We start from the raw sequence: 20,059 nt of genomic DNA on the forward strand, positions 1-20,059 counted from the left end.
TGTGAGGTGGCAATAAAAGGTACAGTAATGCAGAATTATTAAATTATTTCATTACTAATGTATTTTTTCAACAGTATGCATTTTATTTATTCAGGTATTTATATCAAACAGTCAGACTTGATCTAAGATACATATAAGTGTATAATTGAAGTATAATGGATAAATTAATTAATTGAACAGCATAATAGTGTTGGACTACTGGTAGCTTGTACTGAATTCTTGAAAATTAAGGAGAAATGCTATGGCATATTGTGAGCATTTATCAAAAATCATGAGCTGACAGCATAATTTATTTATTTTTAATTTCTAAACATATAAGCCTTTCTCAACACAAAAGTTGATCTGTATAAATAAATTCTTTATGTTTTCAAAAATAGATACCATGCAAAGTCGCATTTGTTATCATTATTGTTGTTTATATTTTTTAAAAAAATATATTAGTTATCCCTCACTTTTGTGTCAAAACCAACTGGTGTATTTGACAAGAACAAGACATCATGTACAGCTGTTCCATTGTCATTGCAGCAGCGGGAGTTAAAATTGGCTGCTTTATTTACTAATCACATTGTCAATTGTTGGTTTAATGTGCGGTATGGCTTGTGTGGGAAACATGACAAATAAAGTGGGTTGCAGGGTCACCATAATTTCAACATTTGCTTGCTAACAAATAGACAATAGTTAAACATAAAATCAGTCAAGTGCACTAATGTTTAAATGAGCAGGCTGTCAACATCAGCTCATGTCAGCATCATGTACTGTGTTATGTTCCCACTGGAAGGAAGTTGTAGGTTTAGAAATCAGAAGCTAGCAGCTACTGGTGCCTAATCACTAAGGTCCTCTGAGTGTTACATCACCTGAAAGCCCTCTACGCCTCCTGTTCTAAAGCCTTCAACAAAAACTGTCATGATGCATTCCTTGCGGAGCATGGCTGTGCACTCTTTCAAGACCACTGAGGCTACAAAATCTGCAGGTTTATTGAATATGTGACCAGAAAACAGATGGATACTTTGACCTTCAAAGCAAAATCAACTCCACAATGATGAACTGGTTGTTCAGCATCGACCCAAAATGTTTGCGTTGTCCTTCCTGAAAATAGTCCCAACAATATGTGTGGACAAGGACATGTTGTTTCAGCGGCACTGCAAGGTCTACTCAACTGCTCACAACAAAACTCCAACATTGATTCTACAAGCTGTGGCGGTCAAAACCCCTGTCGAATCATGGCGGGTGGCTCAAAGCTCGCCCATTAGACTCACGCTAAGACAGTGTACCATCTCCTAAGCAAGCTCTGGCTGATTTGTTAAGACAGAATTAGATTTCAAACAGAGTGGGAATAAATATGATTCTGTTCCCAGCAAGGCCCCAGTTGGTGCCTATGTGGTGCTGCAACCTTCTAATGGAAGCTTATCAGCTATAGCCAATGCCCTGCAAGGAGTCTGTGTAATACTGCTGTTTGCTCACAATCAGCATTGTGTTTAATAAATGTGGCTGAATATTAACTAATCTTTTGATCTCACTTTCATTAGGCCACCCCAAGTGAAGTGGATTCTTCTCAACAAATTAAGCCCCCCTTCGTCCCCGCCCACCAGCCCGCATCTTACACTCATGAGGGAAATGAGCAAGGACACAAATGCTCTTATTTAAAGATAACTGGTAAACTGCTTTAATTAGGCCTTGTTTTCAAAGCACCCAACTTTTCTTTTGGGAGGGATGTTATTATGTTCTCTCTCTATAGTGGTTGCCAGGCTACTTATTCAACTCCATTGACACAAACACCACAACCGCATACACACTTCCACAGAGCAGGTTTTTTTTTTTTTTTTTTTTTTTTTTACGCTGTGCCAGATTTACTCCTGTAGTATTTTAGAACGTGTCACATCGGACAGGATTGCTCCCACCGTTGGGAGTACTATTTCATTCAGTGATGACATGTGCCCAATTATTAGGTCCTCCACACAACCTCAAATGCTTCCCAGCCCACCTATGTCTCATCATAAACAAGCTACAGCGCCAATACTTACAGGATGATCAATGATTTTTCCCGAAAGGCCAATAACGCGCCACATTGTTAGTTACATTTTGATTACTGAGGCACTGTGCTGAAGTGTGTGTATTGCCTCTGTGTCACATATATCTTCTGACACACAGTCTATATTGTATACTGACTGTGCTGTATGAGAAGTCAGTCTGTCACTTCTGATCCTGTAATATCAACAGCTCTCTTAGGCATACATGAAACATGTAGAATTTGATTAGTCAATAACATGCCGGTGATTCCAGTGTTGCAGCTATACTGTGTTATATTTTCTATCAGAGCAATATAAGGACACATTTAGGTCATAACTAATCAACTTTTATTCTCCTGCCTCATTATACTATACCCTTAGCTCATAAACAAAGGACTGAATACATGCTCACCTGTTCACTCCCCCCATTAGGTCCGCATAATGCCTACTAATTATGTTTGCTCATCTATAAGCCTTAATTATGCTGGGAGCTGATAATTAGCTGGGCTAGAATAGGTGCATATGTTTCATCGCTATCAACCTGCCGGTAATAATGGCTATTCTCATCTCTAAGGAGACCCCAGGATTTTCCATGTAAGAACATTTTTAAGTGCATTAGCACTTACAGTAACAACATTGCTGTTTTTTTGACCAGTGTGAATAGTGTATTATAGGACCACAGCAGGGTGATAATTGGATGCCAGTGCAATAGCATACCCATGTACTATGCTACTATTCCAAGATTATTTGGCAGGGTTAGTGGCCTTAGAAATCTTATCTTCCGCATATCTTTTGACTAAGATTGATGGATCTTGGTGAAAACATATGTGAAAGGGTTTGGTGATATAAAAAAATATCAGCATTTGTTTGTCAATAGAAATTGTGGGAGAGGGTGAAGAATAGAAGGCTACTGATATATGGACTAAACCAAAACTGCATACATTTAGAATATGAATATGGAATATCATGTTCAATGTAATTTATATATGAAACAAAGATATTTACATGCCCAGGTAAAATCTGGTATTTTGTTGCTCGGTCTGGAAGAAGGAAAGTGGATTGTGTCACCTTAAGACCTTGAAGAAAATGAGTTTCATTTTGCTTCCTTTTGTCCTTTTTTACAGGGAACATCACAATGCTCTGTGTATGTGTCAGTGTAGTTGTTTACACATGGCCAATGCACAAAGAGTGAGTTGCCTGTTCACATACAAAATATTTAAATCAGCTAGTTATTCTGAGGGAAGCCTGAGGACGGAGGAAAAAGGGCCTTTTTCAGGATAAACATATGAGGCTTATAGCGATGCATCCTGTCTTCTGCTTTGGGCTGCAATTTATTTGAAGATTTACATATACATATGTTTTTTAGTGTAATTTCTTTGGCTTTGGTTTTTGGTTCATATATAGCAGTGTCTTGTCATCCTATTTGGAATGAGTTGAATGTTTAGTATGACATCAAACTACGGTATGATTGGGATTAGGGAAAGACTAAGATTACAGATAATATAAAGGCAAAACGTATTTGCAGCTCTGCAATGGGACCTAAACCCTGGTCTGATTGGTTGCTCACCCAATTACCACACCCTCATCACCTGCCTCACTATACTTCCTACACTGGCAATGAGCAGTGACACTGTATGTAAGTCCTGAAGTGGGGAACTGTGCAATATGGATATTGAATATGAATGCATGCTTAGCTGGAATGTTTGCATCCTACCCTCCTGCCAATGATCAGTGTTGATCTTAAACAAGTAAGTTGCCTAAACTTAACCAGTTCTGAACTATAAGGCCAAAAGATATGGGCTCATGTGTGTCATTTCAAACCATTCTCAATAACCAAGTCATTAAATACAGATACTACTACTGTCACGCCCACTGTTACACGTGATTAATATTGTGAACAGGGGTGTACTGTCAGGAGAGAAAACCAGGAAATGTTTGGGGCCCCCCAAGAGAATTTTGGGAAAAGGGGCCCCATTTTCCAGTGACTGCTATAAACTCCTTAAAACTTCCCATAAAGGCGACGTACAGTGCAACTCTACTGCCCCTCAAAAATAAATAAAATAAATGTATATGTTGCGTAACATAATGTGACATAAATACACATTGACACCAGTACGAAACTTTATGTTTAAATGTCATTGACTTTTTTTTCACAAGAGTCATGAACTGTGATCTACGAGATGAAAGTCTGGTTTTGTTGGACCCATCCACCTCCTCTCCCTTTCGCCCTACATGGGCTCTCTCACTCTGTATACTACGTCAGTTGCTCTCTGCATCAAGTATTGCCACGGATGGGTTTACACTGGAGTTACTTGAAATACCGGTGCGTCTCATAAAGACGCTGAGGGGTGCCATTGGTGCCAATATCACTCACTGAGAGGCATGACAAAGCTACAGTATTTGATGTCCTAGGAATGCAAACGGGCCAGCCATTTTTTAAGGTAATAACAAAAACACATATTCAAACTACTTCTGAGAAAGTCAGGAGAAAAAGTTTTCTTTGCTACTTTTTCAGCATAACTCAGAAAGATATTCTTTTTTTAATGCTGTGCTGTACATTACTGGCCTGTATTGTTTTGCAATTTTGCTTGTCTATAAGGAGCTCCATCTCCTTTGAGGGCCAGTGCATAAAGAAAATCACTCAGAGGCCCTCATAAGTATGAGCTGAATGAATAGCTTCAAGAAGTGTGCTTTCTTAATTAGGTATAAGGTGCTGTGCTGGGGGAGAGCTAAATATTCAGGTCTATGCTCCTTAAGGTCCCTGCTCTTCCTCTGGGAAGCCACAGCTGAGTGAAATGACGCAGATTCTTGAGCGGCTGCACATTCACACACTTTTCTAGGCCATCTATAATGCATTTACGGATTAAAATTGAAGGCACACTTGAGGACCTACTTGAGTGAGTGTATGTGTGTGCACGCACGTACACGTGCACAAACACATACACACACACACTTTTCTGTGCACACATGCAAAGAAACACACCTCACCTCCACCACCTGCCCCAACGACACACACTCAAATGTCTCTCCCTCAATCAGACGAACATGGACACCATCATATATGCAGCACACAGTCTACAGAGTGGCATTTCCCCCGCTCCCTTGCTGCTCAGGGCTTCCTGGCAAAGAGGAGGGTGGTCCAGGGTCAGCACCCCTGGGATAGGCAGGGTTGCTGGCCAAAGCTCAGCGGCTTAGATGGAGGTCATTATGGAGAGATAAGGGTGATGTTGGGGGGACTGGGAGGGACAGACTTAGTTAAAGGAGAAGGGTACAGAGCAGAAATGCCAGCAGACAACACTGGAAAATGAAATGACAACAAATGTCATCCAGGGGCGACCTGATCAGTTTCCCTCTGCTATTTAAAGGTATACTATGCAGGATTGTCAGTTACTTTTCGTAAACAAGCTCACCAGCAAAAGTGAAAGTGAAAGCCAAGCCCAGATTCATTTTCGATTGGCATTTCACCTCACTTTATTGTGTTTTTGGCACTGTGTGTCTTGGAAGCCTGCTGCTTATGGTCTGGCACTTGGTGGCTACCTTTTTACCTTTTTACAAAAATAAAGCAATGCTTTACAGTATTTTTTTCACATTTAGCAGTAACACAGTATTATATATAACATGTTATGATGAAGTAGCAGGGATAAGGACATGGGCTCCAGTGTTTTTTTTTTCCACGTCCCAGTGATCAGCACATCTGGTTGATGCCATTAGCATGCTGGATGGGTGTCAAGCAAGGCAGGAACATCATCAGCCTTCTTAAGGGGGATTTATACCTGTGCAGTAGACCCTATCATGGGGCCTACACTGTTGTGTGCATTTATACTTGTGTAGTGGTGTGTCTGTCACTCTGCAGTTACACATCCAAAGCATTCAGCGGCGGCAGGGTTTCTGTTAAAGGCCAATGTGTAATATTTGGCATGGTTTATTGTCAATCTGAATCTGAATCTGAATCTGAATATTCTACTATTATATATATACCCATTAATATGTTTATACAAGTGTATAATCGCTATAAAATAAAATTCGTTTGGTTTTCATAGCCTTATAATTATGCTTTTATATATATATATAGCAAGGGCCTTGCTTTAGAGAGATCGCCATCTTGCGCTGCCATGTATGTACGGCAGACCGAGCGGACAATCCAGCCAGCCAGAGAACGCGTTTCGCGTGTATAAATGAACCAACGAAGACAGCGGAAGGAAGGAAGAAGGAGGAGGAAACAGCAGAGAGTGTTAGTAGTTCGTCGATGGAGAGTAGTGAAAATTTTTTTTAATAATAAAGTTTGCGAATGGACCACACTTACCACGCAACAGGAGAGAATGAACCCGAACCGTCATCTGCGAAGTTTTTTTAGTTATAAAGTTTGCGAATGGACCACACATACCACGCAACAGGAGAGAATGAACCCGAATCGTCATCTGCGAGGAATAGAAGACGCAGCTTCACTCCTTGTGATGCACTCTCTGTGGCGCTTTTCCTCCTGATGATATATCTCCCCAACGATGGTAGCAGTAGCACCGAATCCCATTCTGTGCATTCAGCCTCTCTTCTCGCCCGCTCAGCATCAAACACATGGAGTTCCTCATCTGTATGCTCCAGCTCAAACAGGTATGGCTCTGGGTCTGTGTCTGCTACAAGAAACTCTTCAAAATCGCGTTCAAAGTCGTCCATTGCAGCTACTATAGTCCGGAGATATTGCTAGGCTAAATAAACAGCTGAGCTCTGTTTACCGGCTACGCTGTCAGTCAGTGTGCGGGCTGGAGATTGGTGGAGCAGAGAGGGGAGGGGGTGCCCACTTGGGATGGTAAACGAGTATGTGTGTAAAGTTATGAAGTGTGTCTGTTACGCTAGAAGAGTCAGAGTTTGGGACGGAGTCTTTTACCCCCTGGAGTGTTACCAGAGTTTCTGGAGTGCTCAAATAAACGGGCCTTTTTCCCGAACACTCCTCTGGTCTCCTGCTCGTGAGGGATTCATTACAATATCGTAACATGGCTTAGATTTCTAAATAAACATTCACCTCGTCGCTAGATAGATCTACTCCTGAAAAACTCATGCGCAAGGCTTTTTGTCCCTACGAAGCCACCGTCATTTACCCGATGGGAGGGGTGAGCGAGTGAGCCCTGCAATCTAGAATTTCACCACTGATGTCACTGTTTTCAACCCATTTTACACACTGGCCCTTTAAGTGCTGCAAAGTTAAGTTGATTCAAAACACAACCAAAAGTACACAAAGTACACCAATCGGCTTCACTTTAACTGGCAATTTTCACACACAAAGCACTTGCCAATTCGATGCCGAAGTATTAATCCCGCATTGTACACAACTCTCTCTCTCCATGAACCTGCGGGTGGGTCTTCCATCTCTGCTGTTTCATTTGCGCTTGTCATAGTGACTGACTCACACGCCAATCTGCTTATTGAACTAACTTCAGCATTTGTCTAATGTGTTTTATATGACAGGCCCACAAATATTTATCCCTGTCTCGTAACTTATCAGACTTTGACCCTCCACCGGCCCCTCTCTGTGTCCAAGGCTATTTGTTTATTTAAAAAGGTCTCAGCTATTTAATTGCTCAATATAATCACACCATATATAAGTGGGCGATCCTGACACAAAAGGCCCGTTTCCACTGAAGAAGTTCCTGGTACTATTTGGGGGGCAGGAACTACTACAGGAACGTCCTCTCGTTCGGCCCTCTCAACCGCCGTGTCTCCACTGAGAGAGCGGAGTACGAGGAAGGTTCCTGTAAAGTTACGGGCTCTGGATGTGACGTAATCATTGCGTGACCATTTACCGGGGTGACATAGGGAAGCCATTAGCTGTTAGCCCTTAGCGGTGTCTGTAATAACTCACTAAATGGCCCATGAAAAAAATATTTTTTCCAGCGGATGTCTTAGTTACAACATGATTGAGCTAACTGGAGTAGTTTCATGTCTTATCCGACAACGGGAGGCTTTTAACAGATGACGTCCTGATGTTAGCCTGCTGTTAGCTGTCCCTGTCAGCTGCAGCCACTGATGCGTTCTAGACATCGTGATTTCCCAAAACTGAATAAATACCACACATAGCAACACAAAACTGCTTTGCTAGCTCAATCATGTTGTAACTAAGATATCCGCTGGAAAGAATATTTTTTTCACGGGCCATTTAGTGAGTTTTTTTTACATGGTGGCGGAAGCTATATGAACGAGCTAACCCTCGTCTGCTGAGTTTTAAAAATGCCGGCTATTTTGTTGCTTTCTGTTGTCATCACATCCCTCCTTGAGTATATCCAATCAGCACCAAGTAATCCCCAAGCCCCAGCCAGGAGTCTTTCGGGGCCGTTCTGAGTACCTACCCCAAGGCACGGACTTGTTTAGCCCCCGTAAAAGTTCCGGAACTCTGTCCTTCGGGGGTGGTTCCTGCGGTGGAGACAGGCACCAACGGCCCCGGCCCCATAAAATTACCCTTAAGTTCCTGCGGTGGAAACGGGCCTAAAGTGGTAACCACTGCATGTACATGAATGAATGGGCCAGATCTGCACTCCAGAGGAGCCCCCTTATACAATATTGCCCACCACTGGATTTGTACGTTAATGAAATGCTATAAACTTAGCACAGGACTTGATCACCTGCTATGAAACAATGTTGCCCTCTCTCATTTTTTATTTTTATTATTACCATTACATAAAATTCTAATTTTATCATTTATAATTAAATATTTTTTGTGACAGTACTGCAACCAGTAACAGATTACTGCTGAAGAAGTTAAAGTAACTTATCACTTTCAAATAACGGTATGTTATGTAATACATTTTTAAGGTAACTTGCCAAACACTGTCACTTGGAGGAGTTCAAGCCCATAAACATCCCAAACATAGAAAAGTTAAAATAAAATAAGAAAACAGGCAGAGGGCAGAGTCTCTGCAGATAAATACACTGCCACACACTGAATGGGTCATAAGTGATGATTTATGAGGATTATTTCTGTATGAGTCTATATATTATTTTGTAGAAGAACCCTGCATAGTACAATGTATCCTTAACTGCCAACAGCTGAGCTACTGTAAAAATACTGCATCATACTGTGTTCACTCCCAAGTCAAACAAGTCAAGGTCATATGAACTAATTAAATAACCCAAAATAACTCAGTAAGACTTGATTATGTTGTTGTTTTTTAGTGCAAGGCTTCCCCTATTAGCCTCTTTCTCCCTCTTTCTCTCACTCTCTTTTTTCACAGGGCTTAAGCCAAAGTTACTTAAGCAGAAAACTCAGGTTCTTCGGCTCTGCCCATAGAGATTTAACTCAAACTATGAGATTATTGCCTCCAGTGCAGTCCTGCCTCTGAGAAATGTTTGTTGAACTAACTATTTGCTTCATATTGTCCCTTTTACTGTAGCTGCGTGTGACAATGATGCTGTTGCACATCATGTTACTTGGGGTAAAAATGTGTGCTAATTAACTGACATGTAAAAATATACATCATATTTTATTGTGTGTGGTAAACTGGAGACCCCGGGGCTGAAGAAAAGAAAATGGCTTCATGTTTACTTTCCTTTTTGCTAATGTGGCGAGCCAGCTGTCCAGGTGGATATTTTTTTGAATCCTCTCCTGTAAGTGATGTGAAAAATTAGCATACATGAGACAGACGAGTTTGATTTTGCTTTTGCTTCTTTTTTTTACATGTCCTAAAGGGAGGACCCTTGCCATAAATTGTGAAAAGCTCTTTACCAGATTGCACCAGCAAAAGCGCTCATCCTCATTTACACCTCATTTACACCTCATTTGTACACTGCCAAGAAACAACGACAGGATTCTTTTTTTTTCTTTTTTGAGTGTTTGTGTGGATTCTTGAAATGAACCAAACGTGAATAATTTCATTGTCTCTGTTCCTCATTCACACAGTAATGTGCACTGTGTCCACAAGAGACAAAGACCCTGTGTTTACTGAAACACAGAATTTGAGTTAACATACTGAGCTTCAGAAATGCAGCATCAAGTTGTTTTTGCTGGGTTTTATATATTATTTTTAGTTTAATTGTTCACATTGGTTGGGGGCACTGATTAATCCCAAGATGTCATTTATTAATACCATACACTCATGGGGTGATCCCACACATTCTTGTCAGGTCTTACCAACATGTTAGTGACCCTACATGTCTAAATATGCTGCACTAGGTACCTTTCCTTCATTAGCTTTTGACACTCAGGGACAGTGTGTCAATTTATGCTCATTACATGAATTGTGTCTTTTAAAAATAAACTTCCAGTCTCTTGTCAAAATAAACTGATGACATATTTTTTTTTATATAAAAAAAAAATCGTGTTTAGGTTTACTTCCATAGGTTTAGGCAACAAAAGCACATGGTTAGGGTTAGAAAAAAAACACATCATGGTTTGGCTTAAAATAAGTATGTTTATAATGTTACATTACATCACAGGTGTTGCAAGCGTAGTATGCTACACACAAAAGCACACTATTTTGTTATTAAAATAACTTGACTGCCACTGATGTACAGACGTGTCTTTCATGATTAAAGTCTATAGGGAAAAAGTCTTTTTGGGACCAGTGACATCACGTGACAGACACTGAAGTTTTGATTCCACTGTTTGGCCACTACAAGAACTGACTTCAAAGCCTGGCACATTTTCCAGGGGCCTGGTTTGATCCATCCACCTTATACAGACTTTCTTGCTTTTTATACTGTGGTAGTTCCCCAGAATGTCAAAATATGCCACAGCTAAAGGGTGCCTCAGTGTATGACTGTCTACTGCCAAGAGCCCCTGGCGGTATCTGACGAGTTGATACTGGGTTGGGTGATGTGCTCGCAGTCTGATGAAACACTGATACTTGTTCCCGTCTGTTGTCTGCATTGGGCAGCAACACCTAGTTGTGATACCATTTCCACACCAGCATTTGGTAAAGAATTTTCTACAAACTGAGCCTCAGTATTTAGTTTTGCACACAGTGGCAATGGTGGAAAAATCCAAACTTTTTTAATGTCTAATAATAATAACCAGTACTCATTTTGACAAGACTTAAAATAAATAAAAAGCAAGATTTCACAATAAGAAGCAGATAAAATAAAAGATTATTAAAATGTGCTTGTGTGTTTTTATCTCTGTGCTGTAAGGAGCTTTTTATATTGCATATTTTATTTAAGAGTGTGGTATTATTATTATTACTTTTTTTGTAACTGTTTTTATTGCGCAATTTTATTGCATGTCTTTGTTATTTTTATTTTCCATGTATTTGTTGGGCATATATTTGGTGCCCCTTTCTGACAGTAGACTTGGGGACTACACCTTTTAATTATTCACAATCACACTTGCATGAGATTACTTTGTATTGATAGACAGTGTGTTTGAGCTAATCACTGTGGAACCCGTGGCATTATGGGCCAATGGCAGGACTGAAACTCTGATTTGGATCCATTTAAGTCCTGTGCAGAGTATGGATGCCACTCAGAAGGCACAGTCATCACCATAGCGTCCTTTGGCAGCTTATGTTGGAGAGAATGTCCTCAGTAGCAAAATCTAGGGTTTTTAAACAGAGAAAAGTGGATGTTGGGTAGAATCCAAAACAAAATACTTGAAATGTTTGCTCACGCCATACAGCAAGAGATCATCTCTGAAACTCAACAATGTTATTTCTTTGATGGAACAACTGACATTACTGAATGTGAGCAATACTCATGCTGTTTATGTTTTTTTATTCAAATTTGACAGCACAGAACATGTTTGTTGGATTTTACAGTGTGTGTGACTCATCAGCAAAAAACGTTGTTATGCATCAAGGACATTTTTCTCAGTTTAAACTTTTGAATGTCTGCAAGGATATTGTCTTGACAGTACATCAGACATGTTTGGAATTTTGAGCAAAACTAAAAGCGGAGTGTCCAGGCTCCCTTAATGTCCTTTGTAGTCGCCGCATATTGGAGTTTGTTCTGCAAGAGGTAGTGAGAGAAAGGAGACATTGCAGACAAATACAAATTTAGTTCCAGGAGGTTTTGTTGTCATCTGAGAATCATCTAAAAGCAAAACTTAGTTCTTTTTGGCACATAAGAGGAGGTGTGCAAAGTACCGATGCCATACCCGACTGAATGGTGCTTCCACACCGCTGCCATGTCATTGCTGCATACGGGACACACAGACTGTAAAAGCACAGGAGCCCAAGTCTGCTAAGCAAAACTTGCACTGTCCATGCAGCCTTGGAGTGCATCCAAGTTGACTTGATAAAGCAGTTCCTGGACAAAAGTAACACCCGTGCAACCCGCAACAATTTTGAGGTGCCCCCTCATTACAGGAAGAGCAGAGCTCCAGCTACCCTCAGCCGCACGACAGAACCTGAACCTGTGCTGTCTGACTGACAAGAGGCACAGTGGAGGTGTCAATTCTTAGAAGTCAGGGACTTAGTTATAACAGAGCTAAGTCAAAGGTTTGACTGAAAGGGAATGAGAGTGATGCCAAAAGACAAAGCATTCTCATCAATGCTGCCAATCAAAACTTGTCGGGACTGAACAAAGTTCAACTTCCGAAAAAGATGGACAGATGATGCCTACAAATGCAGCTGACTTCACAAGAGGTTGCTGAATTTCTTTCAGTGTCAACTCCAAAAGCCAGAGGGCTATGTAAAGAAGCTGAGGCATTTGTTGATCTTTGTCTATCCATATCAGCTATGAAATTAGAAAGACCATTATCCCCCCCCTCAGACGAAAACTTGGCTGCAAAGAACCATGAGCCAGAAAAGGCCACATTCTGGATGATTGGATATACCATTCCTTGGTAGTGGCTTCATTTGCAGCACACCTGAATGAAAGGCCACGTTTGGTGCTTAAGTCCAGGTGAGATATGTTTTTTATGCGCTCCTTGAATATCGTCAATCACGCTATGAAAACTACAATGTCTACCTTTACCTGATGCTCTGCTTTTAGTCAGTTCACTAACTAGATGTAATTTGTCAATTTTTATTATGAAAAGTCAACTTGTTGCCATCTGAACCTGATGTGGAATTATAAACTACAGGCACAAAAATCAATTTTTGCTTTGTTTGTTTGCGGTAGCTGCAGCTTTTCAGATATATGAAATTATCCATAGTGATATTCACTTGCTATTCCGGCAAAGAACTTAAACCTCAGATTTCTGGAGTAGGGACATAATTTGTTGACTTTGAATGATGCTGGGACACACTGCCTACATCTACCTGTGCGTGACATCTACCTTGTTGGACTGTAGCATCTTGCACGCATGGGGTGTCCATGCAGATAGTGTGGTTTCTACTGCAGTGCTGCCCGCTAAAATACTGCCCTTCACCTCCTTTGACTTAAATCAATAAAGTATCTCTGATTTTGACTATTATATAACATAATTATAGCGTATGCAGGGTTTCTGCTATCACTTCTTGTAAGAAAGCTTCAAATGTAAGCCATGAAGGCATCTTATGCAGTGAGTTTTGTGCTTCATGTATGCGTGACTTACCGTGGCCAGCATAGTGGACGTTGCTATGATGCCGATGAACATCACCGTAGAGTCAGTATGATACAAGCATGAAAAGTAAAAGCTTTTTATAAAAAATAAAACAAGAAGCTGCTACAAAAAGTTGACCCAAACCATAAGAACAGGCAGGAGAGCACCATGTATGTATTTAGAGACCTGAATACAGCAGTGAAGGCCGGGCCCCGTTCATTCCCATAAAAGTTGCTCTGTGGCACATGAAGCCAAAAAAGCTCAATTTCTGTGGTATGGGGCCCACAGAGCATGTGCACAAGAGACTTACGGCCCCTGAGCATAGCCAAGTGCAGCAGAGCAGCCAACTTCTACCAGCTAAGTGGCTGACTTCTGGTTTAGTGCTCCGCTAACTTTAATTGGGAAAAAATGATTTAATCATGGGGCTCCTCTAGACTTTCAAAATGTCATCAGACCAAACAGATCAAATCCTGATAGTGAAACAAGTCATTGTGTGGGGGTTGTGATGCACAAAAAATGTATCCACTGATTTACAGATATCTCTTTCCTGATGTAAGTCTATGGAGAAAATGTTTTTTGGCTCCATCTCATCACATGACAGACCTGATCATTGTTTTTCCACTTTTGGCTGCTAAGTAAAACTGGATTCAAGCCCGGAGCTGTTCCTGGGGACCTGGGGGCCAGTATGCTAATGTTTATGAAACAGTAAGCTTGTGCTAATGTCACTTTATCAGAAGCCATGTGAACGTGCATTAGTACTATTAATGTAACACTAGTGGCAATGATGTCACTTTCCATTTTCTATGTTTTGCGGTTGTTAGATTACTGGTGTAAATGAGTGAAGGATTAATCTAGTCAGCTACAAAGTGTTGCCCTAGATGTCCACCAACATTATCACAGTGGCAGTGTTTTCTGACATTTTAGCTGGTTGTCTCAAGCCTTAGTGCTGGTCTCAATTTACGACCAGCACAAGATGGCAGCAGCCATATCCTTTCTTTATATATTGAATATGGTTTACACCAGCGCCACTAGGCGAGTATTTCAAGTTCATTTTATAGCTAAAAATAATTTGTAGCTCCTGAAAATATGGATAAAGATAGTAATAGTTACAGGCTTGATACAATTGCATTTCTAGTAGTCATGAAACAACAAAAACAAAAGCAAAACAGCTTAAACTTCAAATGAACCATATTCATAATAAATAGGGCAAAATAATTCAGATAATCGGCACTGATTAATCAGTCAGTGAGTAGTCTGTGTGTGCGTGTGTGAGACATTTGCACATACAACCAGCAGCAGTAGCAACCCACCATCCAACAATGGCACACTGTAAGAAAGGCGACTGACAGTATGTCAACAGTCACGGACGTAAAGGAGATGGACTCAGTAGGGACAGGGGGCTGTTGTCAGAGAATGCCACAGCAAGTGAACACATTGTCTGCAGACTGACTTGGCCAGCGGACTTCACTACAAGGCGATTGGCTGTTGAAACAGGTGATGTAGCTTGTGTTTTAAAACCAACCAATGGCGACTGGACACTCTGAGTCACAAGTGACTCCATTAGCCATTGATACCACTGCAATGTTCTAAAACGGTTTCTGCTCAGAAGACGTACGCATTAGTATATGTATGACTAATTCTGTAGTTTCTCTAAATCTAGACTTAATGTGATAACGTCATGTAATAACGAAAATTCATAGTCTAATGACTTAAATGTGACAAAAATGAACTGTCAAAAATATAAAACAAAAATCAATCAAAATCAGGTGGAAAATAAAACTTGATAACCAACTACAGTTTAGCCCCCTGTATACCTTATCACATATTGCCTATCCCTGCAGAGCAGACAGACCTTTTTGAACTGCACCACCCACACAGCCAAATACACACCCCCCCCCCCCCCCCCCCACACACACACACACACACACACACACTCTCTCTCACTCATCCAAAGATCCCCTTAAGCCACCACACACCACCGAGCCTCAACCCTTCTCCACCCCCAACAACAAACAATAAACCAACTTCACCAAAATCCTCTGTTTTTGAGCATGTGCGCCAGGCAAGAATACGCAAGACCTCCTATCTTTGTTGACGTGTTAACTTAAAGTCAGAGTGTCTTTGATCAGCAGGATCACATCTCAGAGGGGAATGTGATTAAAAGTGACATTCTGAATGCCAAAGAACCCCGGCAGCAGGGCGGATTTTCCACGCAGTGTGAAGTCGTAAGCTCATAAAAGACATACACCAGTGATTCAAACCATGTAGCCTGGGCCCACTATTATAATACAGAACTCTCTCTCTTTCCCCCTCCTCTTTTTCTCCCCTCCTCTCACGCTCTCGCCTCGTGTCCTCACTCCTTTTCTCTCTTACACATGCTTCTTTTTTATTCTCCCTTTTTTCACTGCTGGTTGAATATGCGCTTTGCTGGATGACTTTCAAAGCTACTTGTTCCACTTTCTTACATTTATGCTAATTGGAATGCAAATATTGAGGTTCCATTTTAAGCCCCTGGTTTAAGGAGAGGGTGTGGGGATGACTGACAGTGTATTGACAACCATGGCTCACCACTCAGAAAGGCGCCAGAGTTGGGAGAGATTTCGAGGGATGAGGAGTTGACAGTGGTAGCAAAGGACAACCAATATGTTCCCTCTCATCTTGACTGAATAACATTTCACACTGCGCTATTTTTGCTTCAATTGAACACTGCAAGCTTGAGTAGGGAGCCTTTGAAAGGCCTATATGTGCTGAGCCTGAACAGTGGGCTCTTTTACAGTAGGTGTAGTGTTCAGTGTGCACACCAGCCTAATCTCTTGAGTCACAGAGGAGCACGAAGCAGGGGTTGCAATGAACTGAATAAGCCTTGATCAAATGACTTGCCCAGCTAAGACCTCTTAACGCATGCTTACCTGAGAGATGAGACTACCTCTGTAAAGTTACAGTATGTGTAATGAATACTGAGGCATATTCTGTTTGAATTCCGCATAGGTGAGCACATGTCAAATCATGGCGCAGAATGAGGTGACGTCTGCATTGCTGTCAAGGCCAGAGGTGGTAATGTGGCATGTACCTGCTGTGTTTTGTCATTCATACAGTAAAAGTCTATGTAAAAAGGGGAAGGGAGCAGAACATAGTGGAAGCACAGGTCTTCAGGATTATGTGAAGGTCTTTGGTAGTATTTAACAACAAACATGATGAAAGTTAATGGGCTGCAAGCACTAGATCACATACAGTATAAAAGTTGTCAGAGATAAAAAATATGTCTAAGGTCAGTAGTAGGTCAGGCATGAGTTTTTATAGTGAGCTATACATTTTGTATCCTTCTTAATACTTTCAGAAGTAGTAAATGAAACCTGTTATGAAATAGTCATATAGAAGCTGTTATGTTTAGGTGAATAACTGAAAATTAGTACATAAAAATTACTGCCTTGGGGTTGTACATTCTTGTCTGTCCAGACTCATATGTAAGTCTAACAAAAGACAATTCTTCAAATGTGAATGCTGCTGCAAAGAAGTTACATATTCTAGAACACAGATGCTTCACACAAATCTTCAGTCCAGCAGCACAGAAGATCTATACAATCAACACAGTCTCATGATGGGCACCCATAACCGGTGTCACCAATGAAGTGTCTGACCAAACGTCTCCCCTTCTGTTCTTGAGTCATGGCGTTGAGTGATGTACTGTAAAGTGTTTTTGCAGAACATTATGATGTCAGAGCAAAAATATAAAATGTGATCACTCCATCATTTTATCCTGTTAGACATTTGTAGGAAATTGTGTCATAATTAGCGTATTAATTCAGAGTTATGGCCAAAAACATGTTTTATGAGGTCACAGTGACCTTTGACCACCAAAGTCTTATCTGTTCATCCTTGAATCTAAGTGGACATTTGTGCGAAATTTGAAGAGATTACGACAAGGCGTACCTGATATTGCATTCACTAAAATGGGATGAATAGGAAGTCACAGTGACCTTGACCTTTGACCAACAAAATCTAATTTGTTAAACCTTCAGTTCAAGTGGACGTTTGTGCCATATTTGAAGAAATTTCTGTGTTTTTTGAGATATCACGTTCACAAGAATGGGATGAGTGGACAACCTAAGAACATAATGGCCTTCATTTATGAATCCAACCTACAAACCAGTGCAGATCCAAGCACAGAAGGCATCCATTCATTATGTTTGTGTGTGACTCATAATATGCTTGTATCTCACCAATCACGAATGAGAGTTTACAACATATAGTTAGCCTTTCTGACCCATAAATGGAAACGCTGACATCCCAGGTCCAATTTAACCAATAGGTTCTATTTGGCAGCTCGAAAAGTGGCATGAAAGGAAGTGGGAAAAATGCAGTATGGAGAGAAATTGCTGCTGTGGTCAACAGCGTTGCAGTGGACAGTCAAACTGAATGTTGAAATATTTCATTTATCGATCCATGATATATACAGACCTATAGCCTACATATATTAATAAAATGATAGCCTATATATTATATTATTGTTATTATAATACTCATATAAAAGCTAAGGTCAAAAATCAGGTCAGCCTCTATTTCAGGCATAACAGGTGGCAGAGGAGATGTAGATGCACCACCTGTGCCCGAGCTGCATAACCATAAAAATAAAATATATATATATACAGTACAGGCCAAAAGTTTGGACACACCTTCTCATTCAATGCGTTTTCTTTATTTTCATGACTATTTACATTGTAGATTCTCACTGAAGGCATCAAAACTATGAATGAACACATGTGGAGTTATGTACTTAACAAAAAAAGGTGAAATAACTGAGAACATGTTTTATATTCTAGTTTCTTCAAAATAGCCACCCTTTGCTCTGATTACTGCTTTGCACACTCTTGGCATTCTCTCCATGAGCTTCAAGAGGTAGTCACCTGAAATGGTTTCCACTTCACAGGTGTGCCTTATCAGGGTTAATTAGTGGAATTTCTTGCTTTATCAATGGGGTTGGGACCATCAGTTGTGTTGTGCAGAAGTCAGGTTAATACACAGCCGACAGCCCTATTGGACAACTGTTAAAATTCATATTATGGCAAGAACCAATCAGCTAACTAAAGAAAAACAAGTGGCCATCATTACTTTAAGAAATGAAGGTCAGTCAGTCTGGAAAATTGCAAAAACTTTAAATGTGTCCCCAAGTGGAGTCGCAAAAACCATCAAGCGCTACAACGAAACTGGCACACGAGGACCGACCCAGGAAAGGAAGACCAAGAGTCACCTCTGCTTCTGAGGATAAGTTCATCCGAGTCACCAGCCTCAGAAATGGCAAGTTAACAGCAGCTCAGATCAGAGACCAGATGAATGCCACACAGAGTTCTAGCAGCAGACCCATCTCTAGAACAACTGTTAAGAGGAGACTGCGAATCAGGCCTTCATGGTCAAATAGCTGCTAGGAAACCACTGCTAAGGAGAGGCAACAAGCAGAAGAGATTTGTTTGGGCCAAGAAACACAAGGAATGGACATTAGACCAGTGGAAATCTGTGCTTTGGTCTGATGAGTCCAAATTTGAGATCTTTGGTTCCAACCGCCGTGTCTTTGTGAGACGCAGAAAAGGTGAACGGATGGATTCCACATGCCTGGTTCCCACTGTGAAGCATGGAGGAGGAGGTGTGATGGTGTGGGGGTGTTTTGCTGGTGACACTGTTGGGGATTTATTCAAAATTGAAGGCATACTGAACCAGCATGGCTACCACAGCATCCTGCAGCGACATGCCATCCCATCCGGTTTGTGTTTAGTTGGACGATCATTTATTTTTCAACAGGACAATGACCCCAAACACACCTCCAGGCTGTGTAAGGGCTATTTGACCAAGAAGGAGAGTGATGGAGTGCTGCGGCAGATGACCTGGCCTCCACAGTCACCGGACCTGAACCCAATCGAGATGGTTTGGGGTGAGCTGGACCGCAGAGTGAAGGCAAAGGGGCCAACAAGTGCTAAACACCTCTGGGAACTCCTTCAAGACTGTTGGAAAACCATTTCAGGTGACTACCTCTTGAAGCTCATGGAGAGAATGCCAAGAGTGTGCAAAGCAGTAATCAGAGCAAAGGGTGGCTATTTTGAAGAAACTAGAATATAAAACATGTTTTCAGTTATTTCACCTTTTTTGTTAAGTACATAACTCCACATGTGTTCATTCATAGTTTTGATGCCTTCAGTGAGAATCTACAATGTAAATAGTCATGAAAATAAAGAAAACGCATTGAATGAGAAGGTGTGTCCAAACTTTTGGCCTGTACTGTATATATATATATATATATATATATATTCAGGGAAGTTATTTCCATTCTAAATGACAGACACTGGCCACCAACTTGAGTAAAACAATTTTTGGGAAAAAAAACAAAAACAAAAAAACACTTACATTTTCTTACAAATTAAAGTTGAGAAAAACAACGCACCCCTGCTGAATTAAGAGTATCCAGGGGGTTTGCTGCTACAGCCACTTGTTCTGGTATGTTTTGTATGAGTGTTGTATGATGGATAATAGCAAAATTTAGAAAGATGTCATCATGATATTGCCAGCTTTATGACTCTTCACTACTTCTGTTACTGTTAAAAGTCATCATTTACATGCT

Source organism: Epinephelus fuscoguttatus, linkage group LG2 (genome assembly GCF_011397635.1).
Source record: "Epinephelus fuscoguttatus linkage group LG2, E.fuscoguttatus.final_Chr_v1".
Taxonomy (NCBI): domain Eukaryota; kingdom Metazoa; phylum Chordata; class Actinopteri; order Perciformes; family Serranidae; genus Epinephelus; species Epinephelus fuscoguttatus.